Source organism: Salmo salar, chromosome ssa27 (genome assembly GCF_905237065.1).
Source record: "Salmo salar chromosome ssa27, Ssal_v3.1, whole genome shotgun sequence".
In the NCBI taxonomy this organism is placed as follows: Eukaryota; Metazoa; Chordata; class Actinopteri; order Salmoniformes; family Salmonidae; genus Salmo; species Salmo salar.
This window is the reverse complement of record NC_059468.1, coordinates 40,264,803-40,279,480: the sequence shown is the minus strand read 5'-3', so window position 1 is coordinate 40,279,480 and position 14,678 is coordinate 40,264,803. Positions and strand designations below refer to the sequence as shown.

At 41.4% G+C, this 14,678-nt stretch overlaps 1 long non-coding RNA gene across 2 annotated transcripts; it reads right to left on the bottom strand.

The window, feature by feature from the left end:
- Positions 1 to 5,955: 5,955 nt before the first annotated feature.
- LOC106594867 (uncharacterized) lies at positions 5,956 to 7,058 on the bottom strand. 2 transcript variants are annotated; one of them, XR_006762386.1, is made up of 2 exons: positions 6,957 to 7,058; positions 5,956 to 6,686 (listed from the first exon to the last, which is right to left on the bottom strand). It is a non-coding gene; the product is annotated as an uncharacterized lncRNA (long non-coding RNA). The 2 variants fall into 2 exon arrangements; XR_006762387.1 differs by lacking the exon at positions 6,957 to 7,058 and adding an exon at positions 6,801 to 6,943.
- Between the last annotated feature and the right edge of the window lie 7,620 nt (positions 7,059 to 14,678).

The following is a 14,678-nucleotide window of genomic DNA, read 5'->3' as shown; positions in this document are numbered from 1 at the left end:
CCCGCCGGGGACACAGGGAGTAGGCAGAATGGGAGGACAACGGGAGGGTTAACAAGGCAAGTCAGTTAAGAACAAATACTTATTTACAATGACGGCCTAGGAACAGTGGGTTAACTACCTTGTTCAGGGGCAGAACGACATATTTTTACCTTGGGGATTCAATCCAGCAACCTTTTAATGAAATGCCCCCCCCAACCCCTCTTTTACGCTGCTGCTTCTCTCTGTTTATCATATATGCATAGTCACTTTAACTATACATTCATGTACATACTACCTCAATTGGGCCGACCAACCAGTGCTCCCGCACATTGGCTAACCGGGCTATCTGCATTGTGTCCCACCAACCACCCGCCAACCCCTCTTTTACGCTACTGCTACTCTCTGTTCATCATATATGCATAGTCACTTTAACCATATCTACATGTACATACTACCTCAATCAGCCTGACTAACCGGTGTCTGTATATAGGCTCGCTACTGTTATTTTTCACTGTCTTTTTACTGTTGTTTTATTTCTTTACTTACCTATTGTTCACCTAACACCTTTTTTGCACTATTGGTTAGAGCCTGTAAGTAAGCATTTCACTGTAAGGTCTACACCTGTTGTATTCGGCGCACGTGACAAATAAACTTTAATTTGATTTTTGTTTACTGACCCAACACTCTAACCACTAGGCTACCTGCCACTCCTAAGAACAGCCCTTAGCTGTGGTATATTGGCCATATACCACACCTCCTCGGGCTTTATTGCTTAATTAAAGTTGACTCAGATTACAACTTGAGTCATCTTTCTCCCTCTCCTTCTGTATGCCACATCCCGCACCAAGCCCCGCCCCGCCGTCACTCAAAAAGGGAGCAGTTGCTCGACCACAGAGTCAGAAGCACTTTCACAGACTTTCACAGTTCACTCTGCAGTCTGCATGCTCAGATAAACGCAACAAGATGTTGGTGACAACGATGATGCTTCTATAACTACACTATTAGTTTTGTAGATCTTGTCTACAAACGACGGCCATCTAGTTTGTCTTTTCTTAGCAAGCTGTGGCTAAAATAAAGTCAATGTTAGTCGCTAATGGTAATTTCTAGTTAGCTGGCTAGCTAGCTTGCTAAATTTACTAAGAGTCAGAGCAAACGTAGCTAGCTAGCTAATACACCCTGGTACCAGCGCTTGTGTAGACCTAGATCAACATGTTGTTTGCGTAACGTTATCTCCTAAATCGGAGATGAATAGACAAAGCATGATTATGTTAACTAGCTACTGTAGCTAGCTGCATGAGGTAAGAAAACATGTAATGTAAAATCTAATTTGGAAACACTGATCAACACTTTGGTTCGTACCCTGTCAATAATTCCTCCATGGCTTTTTAACATTTTTTTTTACATTTGTGGTAATGTCAAACAACAATGTATTCAAGGTGCTGCCTACTATTTTACAATTATAGAATTCGAATAATCATTTTATTTCAATGATTCCAACAGTTCACCAATGAAGTAGTCATAGACATTTTGTCCATATCGTGCAAACCTGCGTGCAAACCTGCATTTTATGATAATAAAAGTGCAGGAAATGCAGAAATGTATGAAAAGGCTGAAAATGATTTGGTTTTAAGTCGGATTGTTTTATACTGTTCAATTAGAATGGAGTAAGCCCCATTAAAATCACGTATCATGTATGTGTTGCCACCCTAGGGTAATTAACTACTCATAACCCTACTCAATAAATTGGATGCAGTCTATCACAGCGCCATCCGTTTTGTCACCAAAGCCCCATATACTACCCACCTCGCTTCATACTCGTCGCCAAACCCACTGGCTCCAGGTCATCTATAAGTCTTTGCTAGGTAAAGTCCCCCCTTATCTCAGCTCGCTGGTCACCATAGCAGCACCCACCTGTAGCACGCGCTTTGGTCACCCCCAAAGCCAATTCCTCCTTCGGCTGCCTCTTCTTCCTTGCAATTCGTTCCAGTCATTGGCAGCAGAGAACTGACGCCAGGACAGCGGAGTCAATCACCACCTTCCGGAGACACCTGAAACCCCACCTCTTTAAGGAATACCTGGGATAGGATAAAGTAATCCTTCTAACCCCCCCCCACCCTCCCCCCCAAAAAAAGATATAGATGTACTATTGTAAAGTGGTTGTTCCACTGGATATCATAAGGTGAATGCACCAATTTGTAAGTCGCTCTGGATAAGAGCGTCTGCTAAATGACGTAAATGTAAATGTAAATGTAAATGTCTAATCTTGTGAAACATACATAGATGTTCATGATTGGTTCACATTTGGTATAGATCTAAACATAACATAGATTTCTACGTTTTGGCCCAAATCAAGGCCAGTCCGGATCGGACCAAATCTGAACAGAAGAAAGACGTCTCTGATTGTCTCAACGTGATCAAGACAAAAGGAGATGATTGTGGACTACAGGAGTACCGAGCATCGACGGGGCTGTAGTCGAGCAGGTTGAGAGATTCAAGTTCCTTGGCGTCCACATCACTAACAAACTAACATGGTCCAAGCAAACAAAGATAGTCGTGAAGAGGACACGACAAAACCTATTCGTGCTTCTACACCTGCATTACTTGCTGTTTGGGGTTTTAGGCTGGGTTTCTGTACAGCACTTTGAGATATCAGCTGATGTAAGAAGGGCTATATAAATAAATTGGATTTGATTTGATTTATTCCCCCTCAGGAGACTGAAAAGATTTGGCATAGGTCCTCAGATCCTCAAAAGGTTTTACAGCTGCACCATCGAGAGCATCCTGACGGGTTGCATCACTGCCTGGTATGGCAACTGCTCGGCCTCTAACCGCATAGGAACTACAGAGGTTACATCAAGCTTTCTGCCATCCAGGACCTCTATACCAGGTGGTGTCAGAGGAAAACCCTAAAAATTGTCAAAAACTCCAGCCACCCTAGTCATAGACTGTTCTCTCTGCTACCGCATGGCAAGCGGTACCGGAGCACCAAGTCTAGGTCCAAAAGACTCCTAAATAGCTTCTACCCTCAAGCCATAAGACTTATCTATGCATAGTATCTATTATCTATGCATAGTCACTTTAATAACTCTACCTACATGTACATATTACCTCAATTACCTCGACACCAGTGCCCCAGCACATTGCCATTGACTCTGTTATAATAGGCGGTGTCAGAGGAGAGCCCATAAAATTGTCAGAGACTCCAGTTACACAAGTTATAGACTGTTCTCTCTGCTACCGCACGGCAAGCAGTACCCAAGTGCCAAGTCTAGGACCAAAAGGCTCCTCAACAGCTTCTACCCCAAGCCATAAGTCTGCTGAACAATTTATATTAACCCCCCCTCCCCCCCTTTGAACACTGCTGCGACTCGCTGTTTATTATCTATAAATAGTCACTTCACCCCCACCTACATGTACAGATTACCTCAACTTGCCTGTACCCCTGCACATTGACTCAGTACCGGTGCCGCCTGTATATAGCCTCATTATTCTTATTGTGTTACTTTTTATTATTACTTTTTATTTTAGTCTACTTGGTAAATATTTTCTTCTTCTTGAACTGCACTGTTGGTAAAGTAAGCATTTCACGGTAAAGTCTACACTTGTTGTATTCGGCGCATGTGACAAATAAAGTTTGATTTGATTTTGTTCCTGTAACCCCTATGTTGCCCCACTATTGTTATTTTACTGCTCTTTAATTATTTGTTATTCTTATCTCTTACTTTTTCTTCCTCTTTTTTAGGTATTTTTCTTAAAACTGCATTGTTGGTTATTAAAGGGCTTGTAAGTAATTTCCCTGGTCTGGTGAAATACATCTAATTAGATCTAACAACAGCATTCTGTAGTGTGACAATGTGGATAATTATTTGTTACTTATCATTGTCATCATGGTTGGTAAATGGTAGGAGAGAGATAGAGAGAGATGTAGAGAGAAAGAGTGAGATGGAGAGAGATGGAGAGAGAGAGAGCAAGAAGTAGAGAGAACGAGCGAGAGGGAAAGAGAAAGAGAGAGAGAGAGAGAGAGAGAGAGAGAGAGAGAGAGAGAGAGAGAGAGAGAAGGGACCAGTGACCTTTGCTATCAGTGTAGTTCTGACCCAGATACAAACACAATCCCTTACAGTTATTATGTCTAGATGTATATTTAGCATTGGGATGAGGTCAGTGACTGAGGTTATGGATAAACTACTGAATACTGGACAGTATGGAGAAAAACTACAGAGAACGATCAGATTAATGTATGAGACAGACAGGAGCTAAATCAGGGTTATTGTACTGTATGAAGCACAGAGAGATCAGACACTATCAGACTGAGGAAAATATGAAACAGGAGACCAACTAGTTTTAAGGGATGGTTAGAAAGAGAGAGGGAGGGACGGGGGAGAGAGTAAGAAGAGGGGATGATGGAATATTTTTTTTAAACATGAGGAGAGAAAGGGTGAGGAGTGAAAATAGGTGAGAGGAGATATAAATAAACAAAGAGAAAAATGGAAATGTTGAGAGAATGACAGGAAACGTCTGGGGAGAGGGAAAGAGATAAAGAGAGAGACCGAGAGAGGGGAAAGAGACCGAGAGAGAGAACTACACTGAATTTCTTTTAAATGCAACATGTACATTTATACATTTATACATTTACATCATTTAGCAGACGCTCTTATCCAGAGCGACTTACAGTAGTGAATGCATACATTTCATACATTTTTTGTTTTTCTGTGCTGGCCCCCCGTGGGAATCGAACCCACAACCCTGGCGTTGCAAACACCATGCTCTACCTACTGAGCTACAGGGAAGGCCGTAAAGTGTTTGTCCCGTGTATCATGAGCTGAAATGAAAGATACTAGAAATGTTCCATACTCACAAAAAACATGTTTCTCTTAATAAATTCTGTGCACAAATTTGGTTACATCCCTGCTATTGGGCATTTCTCCTTAGCCAAGATAATCCATTCAGTTGACAGGAAATAGCATATCAAGAAGCTGATTAAATAGCATGATAATTATACAGGTGCATCTTGTGCTGGGGACAACAAAAGGCCACTCTAAAATGTGCAGTTTTGTCACACAACACAATGCCACAGATGGGAGTGTGCAATTGGCATGCTGACTGCAGGAATGTCCACAAGAGCGGTTACCAGATTATTGAATGTTCAGTTCTCTACCATAAGCCGCCTATCTAACCGGCCTCACCAACGTTGTGTGGATGAGCAATTTGCTGATGTCAACGTTGTGAACAGAGTGCCCCATGGTGGCGTTGGGGTTATGGTATGGGCAGGCATAAGCTATGGACAACAAACACAATTACATTTTATCGATGGCAATTTGAATGCACAGAGATACCGTGACGAGATCCTGAAGCCCATTGTCGTACCATTCATCCGCCGCCATCACCTCATGTTTCAGCGGGATAATGCACGTCTCCATGTCGCAAGAATCTGTACACAATTCCTAGAAGTTGAAAATGTCCCAGTTCTTCCATGGCCTGCATACTCACCAGACATGTCACCCATTGATCATGTTTGGGATGCTCTGGATCGACAGCGTGTTCCAGTTTCCGCCAATATCCAGCACCTTTGCACAGCCATTGAAGAGTGGGACAGCATTCCACAGGCCACAATCAACAGCCTGATCAACTCTATGTGAAGAACATGTGTCACTTGAGGCAAAGGATGGTCACACCAGATACTGACTGGTTTTCTGATTCACGTCCTTACTTTTGCATGTCTGTATTCCCAGTGATATGAAATCCATAGATTAGGGCCTAATGAATTCATTTCAAGTAACTGATTTCCTTTTTTGAACTGTAACTCAGTAAAATAATATATTTTGTTCAGTATAGTAAAACAGTGGCTAGAATCAGTGCAGTGAAAACACAGTACTTTAAACTCCTAAGATGTCCCACTGAAGGTACAAATCCCACTTCACTCATCACAAAACTATTAAATGATGTCACGTTAGTTTGGTCATTCAAACACAACTGAAGTCATAAAAAAAATGCATCTTTAATTACAATAATTACAATGCAGACACACATACATCTCGTTCCAAACACAGCAGTGCCATACAGTGTGTTACAAGACGGTTACCTGACAAGGACAGAGACGGTCGGTCTTATTGAACCCTGCTGTAAAACATCAACTGTGATTCCATTTGAGAGTTCTGTCACATTAGGATCAAACTTCACTTCAGAAAATAAGGAACCAAACCGACCAATCCATGAACTTGGGTCAAACAATGATGAAGTCATAGACATGAGTGATGATGTCATAGTGGTGACGTCGTCAAGAGACTGACTTATCCCTGGTCTCAGTGTTGTCCTCAGATAATCCATCATCAATCAAGTTTCCTTGATTGTTCCTTTTTATCTTTCTGATTTAATAGGAGTCAATCCGACAAGCAGGGCACAAGATGAGGCCAAAAAGACTGTTCCACCTGCAATACTGATCATAGGGGCTTTTAGTAGTGAATCATATCTCCTCTCCTATAGAACTGGGGCTTCTTTCTCAGTAGAACTGGTACCTGGGGACTCTGGTTCTCCACAGGCCTCAGCTGAGCCAGGGGCTAGAGTAGTGGAGTTACCCAGGGTAGGGCCATCTGTAGTAGGGGTGGGAGGTGGAGTAGTCCCCTGGGGCTGGTCGCTGGCTGGTTCAGGTTCTGGCTCGGACTTCCTCCTCTTCCTCACATGATAGTGGTGTTTCTTAGACTTGAGATGGGCTGGAGACAACAGAGAAAGACAGAGAGGTTTCAAGTCGGCGAGATCAACGTTTGATGACCATCAACATAAACATCTGGTGCACGTCACTCCAAAGACATTAAGCGCCGACTCACAAGGAATGCCTGTATGTAACAATCTCAGAAACACAGAACTGCCCAGTTATAATTGTTGCTATTGTAAACAGAGGGTCAGTCATGCCAACCCACAACGTTGGAAGAACATTGCCGTAACGCTTGCCCACCCGTCCACTCCAGGTCTCCAATGATCACCTTGTCACACAGCTCACAGGTGTGACGGCTTCGCTTGTTCCTCTTCCCCGCCCCCTCCACTCTCATTGGCTCAACGGTAGGTCGCTCCCCCTGGGGGCGGAGTTAAAGAAGAGGAAGTGAGCAAAATCTAATCAAAACAGTTTCTTGGAAATTTCTCGCATGGAATAGACATAATTTCTTAGAACAAGAATAGACTGACGAGTTTCAGAAGAAAGGTTTTTGTTTCTGGCCATATTGAGCTTGTAATCGAGCCCACAAATGCTGAATGCTCCAGATACTCACCTAGTCTAAAGAAGGACAGTTTTATTGCTTCTTTAATCAGCCCAACAGGTTTCAGATGTGCGAGAAAAAAAATGCAAAAGGGTTTTCTAACGAACAATTAGCCTTTTAAAATGATAAACTTGGATTATCTAACACAACAATGCCTTTGGAACACAGGAGTGATGGTTGCTGATAATGGGTCTCTGTAGATATTACATTAAAAATAATCTGCCGTTTCCAGCTACAATAGTTATTTACAACATTAACAATGTCTACACTGTATCAATTTGATGTTATTTTAATAGACCAAAAAATATACTTTTCTTAAAAAAAAAAGACATTTCTAAGTGACCCCAAACTTTTGAATGGTATGTGTGTGTATATATATATATATATATATATGTAAAATAATTAAAAACAATGAAAAGTTAGTGGAATGGGAATGGGATTATGGGATAACGTGAAGAACCCAATACTTTAACTTTTATGTGGTACAAATCACATTATTGCAGAAGCACCTCCTCTAAGAGAAGGAATCAGGCTGTTTGAGAAGGTTACAATTTCACTGTTGATATACTGCAGTCACAAACACATTTATATACTGCAGTCGTAAATTCATATATACGTAGCTTTACACACATGTGTCGTGTCTTTGGGCACCATTAACTGAAGACATGTTTATCAAAATAACTCCCTGTTATTATTATTAGGCGATTAAACTGATTAATCGTTTAATTGTAATTAACTAGGAGATCGGGGCACCAAGGAAAATATTCAGATTACAAAGTTATAATTTTCCTAATATAACTTTCCTATATTATAACATTATATATTATATTATAGTATAGGCCGATTATCTTCTGGTTTAAATGGTGTATTTTACCTCGCGTCCAGTCTCATTCCAAACGTCGTAAATTGTTGTATCTGCACGAATCCAGCCTTTACTAAAGTCATCCATACATCAATTGTCTTAAAATCATTTATTTACTAAACGAAGTAATTCACAGAAAGCATACAAACAGTAATTATCGTCCCAAAGAATTGGTAGAGTAATGTGCCCTAGTGGGCTAAACCGGCATGGCTGGTGTCTTGTTAAAACAAAGGGTCATAAAGGGCAGCTGAGAAGGCACACAGAGTTCATTAATATTAACAACTGATATGCTAATCCTTGGCACATGAACGCTCAGTCATTCGGGAACAATTGCAATCAAAATATATTTACGCTCAGTGTGTCGTCGGGATCCTTGTTGGAGAGTTTTGTTCTGTTGGAGAGTTTTGTTCTCGTTCTCTCTCTCTCGGTTAGAATGGATCTTTCAAAGCGACATTCATTAATGTCGTTATAGAATGGATGTTTCGTCGGTCTTCGCGTTCGATGATATCGAGTACTTAGCTGCAGACTAATAATTAATATCAAAGACTTGTTCTTGTTCTTATTCTTTAGACTATCGATAGTCTAAAAGTTAACCATGTGGTGTAGTTAACTTTCAGTAGAGGGATGCATGGTCAAACCTATTGGCCAACTCGTAATGGAGTGGAGGCCTGGTCTAAAGAAAGTAACCCTGGGTGGGGGTTTTATTCGGAATGACAGAAAAAGGCTGTCTCATGACGCCAGGTCTTGTCTGTGTCCCTGGGGGCGTGCCGATGACTGAGTTAAGCTTTGAACAGAAATACAATTCTATCACATTAACCTGTTTGGGCTAGGGGGCAGTATTGAGAATTTTGGAAAAAATATGTGCCCATTTTTAACTGCCTCCTACACCAACTCAGAAGCTAGAATATGCATATTATTGTTCAGGTTTGGATAGAAAACACCCTAAAGTTTCTAAAACTGTTTGAATGGTGTCTGTGAGTATAACAGAACTCCTATGGCAGGCAAAAACCTGACAAGGTTTCCTGCAGGAAGTGGCCTGTCTGACAAGGAGTCGTGCGTCTTGCATCTGTTTATTGAAAAGTAAGGATCTTAGCTGTAACGTGACAATTCCCAGGGCTCCAATAGGCTCTCAGAAGCCGGGAAAATCATGAAGGTTGACGAGGCAGCCTCAGGCTGAAACAGATTATCACCTTATTCAAGTGTCCCATTAGGTGACAATGGAATGAGGCGCGTGCGCGATTAGCCCCCGTGGAGTATTTTAATTCGGCTGTTTAGTTTATTGCAGATTCCCGGTCGGAATATTATCGCTTTTCTTCGAGATAAATGGCATAAAAATTGGTTTTAAACAGCGGTTGACATGCTTCGAAGTACGGTAATGGAATATTTAGACATTTTTTGTCACGCTATGCGCCATGCGCACGACCGTGGATTACCATTCTGATAGTGTCTAGACGCACGAACAAAACGACGCTATTTGGATATAACTATGGATTATTTGGGACCAAACCTACATTTGTTATTGAAGTAGAAGTCCTGGGAGTGCATTCTGACGAAGAACAGGAAAGGTAAGAACATTTTTCTTATAGGAAATGTGATTATGGTGAAGGCTAATCTTGCCGGGTGTCTAAATAGCTAGCCGTGATGGCTGGGCTATGTACTTAGAATATTGCAAAATGTGCTTCATCCGAATAGCTATTTTAAAATCGGACATATCGAGTGCATAGAGGAGTAATGTATCTATAATTCTTAAAATAATTGTTATGCTTTTTGTGAACGTTTATCGTGAGTAATTTAGCAAACTGTTAGTAAATTCCCCGGAAGTTTGCGGGGGGTATGCTTTTTCTGAACGTCACATGCTAATGTAAAAAGCTGTTTTTTGATATAAATATGAACTTGATTGAACAGACATGCATGTATTGTATAACATAATGTCCTAGGTGTGTCATCTGATGAAGATCATAAAAGGTTAGTGCTGCATTTAGCTGTGGTTTGGGTTTTTGGTGACATTATATGCTAGCTTGAAAAATGGGTGTCTGATTATTTCTGGCTGGGCACTCTCCTGACATAATCTAATGTTTTGCTTTCGTTGTAAAGCCTTTTTGAAATCGGACAGTGTGGTTAGATAAATGAGAGTCTTGTCTATAAATAGCTGTAAAATAGTCATATGTTTGAGAAATTGAAGTAATAGTATTTCAAACGATTCAAAAATCGCGCCACTGGATTAGACTGGCTGTTACGTAGGTGGGACGAATTCGTCCCGCCTAGCCCATAGAGGTTAACATCAGTACATAGCCTCTCTACATATTCCAAATAGCTTTAATCTTATTAAATACATTTTATACAACCATTTAGATGTAAGTCCCATAGCTGAGGCTATTATATAAACAGTATTATGGTAATATGGCTATATTGTCTCTTCTGAGTATCACAAAATTGTACCAAGCGGACCAGTTCGTAGCTGGATTCTTCACCGATCTTTTATACCTTCTCCAGAACATAAATGTTGTTCGGTTCCCCAATTTTGTGAGTTGGAAGAATTTCCTGTGTCTCTCTATGAAACCCCTCTCTGTCTCAGCTGTGGCCTGTTAGGCAGGACATTTCCTTTGGAATTTACGACCATTTTCACAGGGCCTGGGTAGGGAGAGGTAGGTAGGGGGATGGTGCAAGGGGGAGGGGGTCAACTGTGCTCCCTGTTCCCAGAGAGAGGGCAACGTCATGACACATGATATAGTCGGCTATCTTGTATACAACACTACACACACACACACACACACACACACACACACACACACACACACACACACACACACACACACACACACACACACACACACACACACACACACACACACACCAATGACACCGACCAGGTTCCTCTTCTTTAGTGCACAGAGCTCTTTACTGTGAACAACACACAGGACACATCACCAGAGGTGTTAGGGGTCAGAGGCTGAGAGTCTGGAAGCAGTAAATTACATTTATAATCCAGACATTACGTCAATTAACGGTTCCCAGGAGAGATGTGTGTGTTGGGGGGGGGGTGTTTAGAGATGGTGTTGTATTTGAGAGGTCATGTGTGTGTGTATGTGTGTGTGTCCATTTCCTCCCACCCCTTTCTCGACTCTAATCCCTCACTCCCTCCTATCTTTCTGCCTCACCCTTTTTTCCCTCCCTCCCTCCCTTCAAAGCCACCAGCATGGGATGCATGCCAGCAAAGCCGCTACACAACACAACACTAAACAATACATGAATTGCACTATACCACTGCTACACCTGCCTATCTGCGGAGCCTTGTCTGGCAGCGAAACAGTTCACTCAGCCTCATTTACTGGCTTTAAAAAACAAACATAGCTGACAAGCGGATAAGAGGCCATCCGTAATTTTGATTAAGACATTAATGAGCGAGCTAGGATGGACATAGTCAACTATGTGTTCAGCACTTTTGAAATGTACTGCGACAGAATTCAGAACATGGGCCGTTCTTACAGTGTTCTCCCTGTACACCAAGTCAGAACCGTAGGATAAATAAAGGGGGCATATAAGCAGACAATGAAAGCTCTGAAAATATTCAATGACTACATTTCTCAAAAACAGGTTATAGGCTACATGTTCACCACCAAGTCAGAACAGAAGGTGAAATGAAGAGGTGAAAATAGACCAAATTATTAAGGTGAGGCTCTTGTTGTGCTCACTTGAACAGGAAGGTGGCGCGGCGGTCCTTCTTGGGCAATTTTTGTCAACAAACTTTGTCATAAAAGTCTGTCATTCTCTGGATTTATGGTGCTTTCATGACAACTGGGAACTCTGAAAAAAACAAGGTTAAATCATGATGACGTCAGTGATCTTCAGGTCGTAGCTCTAGAAAGAGGCCAGAGTTCCCGATTTACAATTCCGAGTTGGATGAAAGTTCAAAACGTATTTACCCAGTCGCAGCTCGTTTTTCTTGAGTTCCCAGTTGTCTTGAACTCACTAAAGTCAGATTTTGCAATTTCGAGTAAACCTCTTAAGGATCTGCCCCTTTTTTCAATATTCACTTAAAATGACATTCCCAAATCTAACTGCCTGTAGCTCAGGACCTGAAGCAAGGATTTGCATTATCTTGGTACCATTTGAAAGGAAACACTTTGAAGTTTGTGGAAATGTGAAAGGAATGTAGGAGAATATTACACAATAGATCTGGTAGAAGATAATACAAAGAAAAAAAACAACCGTTCATTTATATTTTTTTTGTACCATCATCTTTGAAATGCAAGAGAAAGGCCATAAAGTATTATTCCAGCCCAGGTGCAATTTAGATTTTGGCCACTAGACGGCAGCATTGTATGTGCACAGTTTTAGACTGATCCAATGAACCATTGCATTTCTGTAAAAAATTTCTGGCCAAATGTGCCTAATTTGTTTATTAATAACTTTTCATGTTCAAAATTGCACACTTTCCTCAAACAATAGCATGGCATTCTTTTCACTGGAATAGCTACTGTAAATTGGACAGTGCAGTTAGATTAAAAATAATTTAAGCTTTCGGACAATATCAGATGTTCTGGGATATGTTCTTACAACCTCACGCTAATCGCATTAGCCTACGTTAGCTCAACCATCCCATGGAAGGGACACCGTTCCCGAAGAAGTTTTAACAGCTGTTTTGAATGCGGCACAAATTATTCTTCATTGACATCACGACCAATGTTGAATGTTTATGATGTTCATGTATATGTTTATTTATATATTTTTTGCTGAAAATGTGGGGCTGAGCCCCACCTGCCCTGAATGACGGGTCGCCAGAGGACCTGTATGAAGTGTAGCCAACATTGAACTGTTTGAGAGGGGATTTTAGGTGCTATACACAAACACACACAAACATACACATACACACTCACTCTTTCATGTCCACTCAGTCTTGTCCATTTCCATATTCCATTCCCTGTTTCTCCACACCTCACACACGCACAGGCACAGGCACACTGCTGCTGTGGATACTGAGGAGCTGACCCAGTTTCCATGGTGACTGCATGGGGCGAAGACGGAGGTCGGCGGGCAACAGGGATCCTCCCCTGGAGAGAGAGATGGAGGTAGTGAGAGACAGATGGATGGACAGAGAGGGAGATAGGAAGGGAAATAAAATATATTCATACTGAGATGGAGATGTGAGGGAGAGAGGGAGGGAAAGAGAGAGAGACAGAGAGACAGAGGAATATACTGTAGAAGGGATAGACGGAGGGAGGGAAAGAGAGAGAGAGAGAGACAGAGGAATATACTGCAGCATGTAGATAACACAACATGGACTACATGTAGATAACACAGCATGGACTACATGTGGATAACACATTATGTAGATAATAAAATGTACATAAAACAACAAGTGGATAACATAACATGTAGATAACTTCTGTTCTGTCTCCTAGAGATGAACGTACTTTGGTGTGACAGCAAAGGACTTTGTGAAGATGCCGGAGGAAACGGGTACAAAGGTATCTATATCCACAGTAAAACGAGTCCTATATCAACATATCCTGAAAGGCCGCTCAGCAAGGAAGAAGCCACTGCTCCAAAACCGCCATAGAAAAGCCAGACTACGGTTTGCAACTGGACATGGGGACAAAGATCGTACTTTTTGGAGAAATATCCTCTGGTCTGATGAAACAAAAATAGAACTGTTTGGCCATAATGACCATCGTTATGTTTGGTGGAAAAAGGGGGAGGCTTGCAAGCCGAAGAACACCATCCCAACCGTGAAGCACGGGGGTGGCAGCATCATGTTGTGGGGGTGCTTTGCTGCAGGAGGGACTGGTGTACTTCACAAAATAGATGGCATCATGAGGAGGGAAAATTATGTGGATATATTGAAGCAACATCTCAAGACATCAGTCAGGAAGTTAAAGCTTGGTAGCAAATTGGTCTTCCAAATGGACAATGACCCCAAGCATACTTCCAAAGTTGTGGCAAAATGGCTTAACTTAGTGATAGGCGTCCAGCTAGTGGGACACCAGCCGACATTATCCGGTGAAATTGGACAATTCAAATAAATAATCGTAATATTAAACCTTCATGAACAATCTTTCAAATCTTGAATTCCTGTTAATCTAACTGCATTGTCCGATTTACAATAGGCTTTACGGCGAAAGCATACCATGCAATTGTCTGAGGACGGCACCCCACATCAAGATATTTTTCAATCAGCACAGGCTTCATAAAATCAAAAATTGCAATAAATCACTTACTTTTGAAGATCTTTCTCTGTTTGCAATCCCAAGAGTCCCAGCTACAACATGAATGGTTGTTTTGTAAAATAAAATCTTTCTTTATATTCAAAAAAGTCAGTTTAATTGGCGTTATCGATTTCAATAATCCACTCGTTCAACCTGCAAACAAAGGAGTTCAAAAAGATACCGCTAAACTTCGTCCAAACAAGTCAAACGACGTTTCCATTTAATCCTCAGGTACTCTAAAATGTAAATAAACTATAATATTTCATACTTAAAGTAGTATATTCAATAGGAAAGGAGAATTTCGGCGAACCCTCTCCCTCGTTCGCCGAAAGACTGATATTGTTCCGGTGATCTCTTCACCAAAACTCAAAATTCTTGCTTGTT